Source organism: Physeter macrocephalus, chromosome 8 (genome assembly GCF_002837175.3).
Source record: "Physeter macrocephalus isolate SW-GA chromosome 8, ASM283717v5, whole genome shotgun sequence".
NCBI classification, from domain to species: Eukaryota; Metazoa; Chordata; class Mammalia; order Artiodactyla; family Physeteridae; genus Physeter; species Physeter macrocephalus.
In genome coordinates, this window is record NC_041221.1 from 18,233,924 (window position 1) to 18,238,108 (window position 4,185).

Here is a 4,185-nt window from a genome sequence, read left to right on the forward strand (position 1 = left end):
CAGAGGAGCAGTGGTTTTAAGGTGTAGGTACCGGACAGGTGAGAGAGACGCCGATGATACAACCCATTCCTTGCTGGGAAACGTGGGGAAAGCACATGGCCTGTCAGCCAGAAACAGGGGCAGCCCTCGATCAGGTGCAGCAGCGAGATTCTCCACCACGAGATGAGTACAAGTCACCCATTCTCTGCTCTTCCATGGATCGCTAATCAATCAGCAAACGTTGATCTGTCCTTTCAGCACGAGCACACTGTTATAAGTTTATCAGGAGCTCAAGAACCCGGGAAGCTAGAATCTCTGCCTTCTCAAGCTGGGAAGAAACATGAGCCCTCACTGCACTCCTGCAGGAAACAAGACTGAGCTGAAATAAATGGGATGGAGGCAGGAATCAGCAGGTTTGAGGAACAAAGAAAGGAAGGCACTGCCATCTGGAGCAACCAAAGACATCCCAGGGTGGGACTCAGATGCTGGCTGAGAAGATGGACCCTGGTTGGCCAAACTCTGAGAAGCCTTTGGACTTTGTGCTTCATCTCTTCTTCTGGACAGTGAGAGTCTGCTAGGCTGTTGATGCCCAAACATTCTTCATGGGTGGCTTTGCTTTTTCTCACAAGCCTTAAGTTTTAAGGTTCTTGAAATTCTGTGTTTAAATGTTCCCTATATAATTCTACCAGGTAGATAAAGTCACTTATTATAGAAAAGTTGCTTTGGTTTGGGGGTAGAAGTCGGATTTCAGAAATTACCTCTTCTGCTGTAAATTGTATAAACTTGACTCCTGGGACTAGACTAGAGTCCAAATTCTGGGTTTTTTTCTTCACGTGGGTAAGATTGCAAGTACTCTGATGTGTATAGTCCCGCCTCAGATGAGTGGGCCCTGCGTTGCTCCTTGTAGCAAAGATGCATTGAATCTACTCATTAGGACCATTTTTCCCAAGATGAGGCCAAGACCCAGAGGCCGAAGTCCCCTCCCTTCCTCGCTCCTTCTTAGGGGTCTTTGATTTCAAAGCCAGCTCTGCTCATCAAAGAAAGAGAGAGGGGGCATAGCCCAGAGCAGCTAACTACTCAGGACCCTCTTCCCCCATATACCTGGATCTCACATGTTCCCCTGTAGTTTCTCCCATATAAAAGAATAATAGAGAAAAAATGATTAAAGTATATTCTGGATAAAAGAGGTATAGACATGCCTCACTCCATCCTTCCTCAAACATTCTGAGTCTTCATTCCCGTAGAGTTTGTATAACGGAAAGGAAAACACCCACAATAATACAGGATGCAATCGACAGCCACAACATGATTTTGTTTCCACATTCCCAGTGTGGAGAGTTAGAATATAAATAGCATGAGAAAGTCCATTAGAATAATTTACTATTCATCATGAATTATAAATGACGTGATGTACTGTTCATACATGTCTAATTTAAACTTAAAATTTAGCCCTGTAAATTGGTTATTGAGTGATAAAGGCATGGCCATTTTTCTTGGGGCTGGCGTTGGGCTCTGCCTGGGTTTCACCTCTTGTTTGGTCGTCTGGGCTGGGTGAGGAGCCCTGTGTGCCAGCAGCCCCGAGACGCACGCGCTGTCAGGCCTGCTGGTGGATGGCCGAGGGGAGATCAGGCCATGTTTCCTCCCTGAATCCAAATTAGTCTCGCAGCTGGAGAGGCATCAGTGGCTGATAATGGCCTAACAATCTCCAGCACTAACAGATATGACCTCGGCAGCAGTGACAGGAATGCGAAAGGCAGGCTCATCTCCACCCGGAGCTGGGCCGAGCTCGCACGCTGCCATGGGAGCTTGGAGCTGACTCGAAGGAGAAAATGTCCTACAATGAAAAGAATAAGGCAAATCAATGTGTGGCTAGTTGCTCAACACCCTCTTTGTGGCACAATAGCCTATTCTTCTCCAGCACCCAAGAAAAGAAGTTTGTTTATAGGGATGCTTAAAATGATGGTGGACTTTGCCACGTAGGTTCTTCATTAAAGGAGGAATCGTGGCTCTGTTCATCCCTCGACGTGGTTTCAAACCAAATTGTCCTGTCTGTGCACCTCTGATGTCCGAGGAAAGAGGCGTGAACCATCGGAGCTCATGGCCAGTGTGGAGCCCTCCTCCACCCCCAGCTGAAGACCAGTAGCCTCAGGGGGCATTTCTCTTCTGTGTTGTATTTGGAAAATTTGTCTTTACCCGAAGTTCACATGTCCATGGGTTGCTCAGATACCATGCAGTCAACGTGGGCTGGGCATCTACCCCGCGCACTGGGCTGGAGACACAAAGGGACCCGTGAGGAGCTCCATCCCCCAGCCAGAAAAGGACAAAGGGACCCTCTGCAGGAATGTGGCTGGAAGACCTGCAGCCCTGCTCCTGGCTTGGGAAAGTCTTCTGCTCCGGGTTCAGATGAACTTTCCCCTCCTCTAAGGAAATAACAGCACTAGGTCTGCTTCACCTTTACGGGACAACAACAGGTATTCCTGTCTTAAACAAATGAAATTGTGCAATATGCCAGTTGCGTGTGGACCATCCAGCCACTGAGATCTGAGCCAGGACTCCGGAAAGTGAAAGCCCTTCCCAGCCCAGCCTGTGCTGTGAGACCCTGTTACCCACACAGGCAGGATTGACGCCATTGATCTTCAGCGTCTTGGACTCCGAAAAAATGCAGAGCATGGAATAAAACCTTAAAAAAGGGGGCCTTCTCTGATGGAGAAGTTATATCTAATGCTGGACAATGGTGATGCTTTGGGAAACATAAAATAATCAGAGAAGAAATTAATTGTGCTTTTGCACAATCGCCTATTTTCAAAGGCAACTCTAATGGTTTCTACATGGAGCAATGATATTTACATACAAAAGATCTACTGATTTTAATTTCATCTTGAAAAACATATGAATGCAAAATATATCTGTGAAATGCAAACGTATTATATCATAAAGAACAGACAATCTAAGTGTGTGTGGCCAGCACGAGGCTGGGGAGCAGAGACGCTGTCAGGATGGACACGGGGCTGCCCCAGCTTCTGTCCGAGGTGGACGCAGCCGCGTACAACACATGCGCACACACGTTTACACACTCTCTCTTACACACTCGGACACACACAGGAGAGGTAGTCTGCCTGCTCACCAGACTCTTCCTATGATATCCGCAAAATGAAGGGCCCACAAAGGCCAATCACAAAATACTGGGAGGGATTTTGTTTGCTTCTTTGCCTTTTTAAAAAGTTACAAATGCAATCTGAGTTGATTTCAACTGATCCTAATCATACAGAGACTTCTCTTTCTCCAGCTCCGCGTGGGAGGCCGGGGACTGCTCAGCGGGGCCGGTTTCCCTGCCAGGAGCCCACGTCAAACCCGGCAGCAGTGCCCGTGTGACGCGTGTCTACCAGGTACCCTGTGAAGGCCCATGAGAACCGTTTGCAACCTTCGTGGTCGCCGAGGCCTGTCCCGATCCTTTAATGACATTTGCCACTCCTGATGTCTGGGGGGGGAACATCCCCCCATTTTCTAAAGTCACAGTGACAATCCTGGCTCACAACCCAGAGGAATACGGGGGTGTTGGTTCCCACAGCTTCTGAGGTGCCCACCTCCACACCCCGGAGACACAGACAGACCCACCTTGGGATCCCCTCCCCAGGCTTGCCCAGAAGCGGAGGAGCTGGGATGTCTGGTGCTTGGACAGACCAGGAGCCCCCTTTAAGGATTCCAGTTACTAGGAATCCACCCATCTAGCCCAGCAACCACCAGTGCCGCCGTCCAGATGAGGGTCAGAAAAGCATTGTGCTCCTGGATCAGGGGCTGGGATGCCCTGGGACCAGGCAGTCAGTGCAGGAAGAGTCAGGTCCCCCAGGAGTGTGTGTGTGTGTAGTGTGAAGGCAGACATGGCCATCCTTCTGAGTCCACAGGACACCTCCTAGCTGATGGTGAGGGTCCCCAAAAGTGCGGTCCACTGGGTTGAGAGCCATAGCTCCTGTCTAGGTAAGAGGAGGTGAGGAGTGTTCCTTGCTTCCACCAAAGTCAAAAACAGGAAAGGAGACCCACACAGTCTGGAGACTGCTGAGACCCAGGCCTGCTCTCTCACAGAAAGTACCATCATGCAGATCCCGGCGAGGCAGGCCTGGCTGGCGGACTTCCTGGGAGCTATGGTTTGAACCAGGTCTCGAAGAGAAATAGGGTTTTTTTCCTGTTGGGGAAAAAGGAAAGAAAACC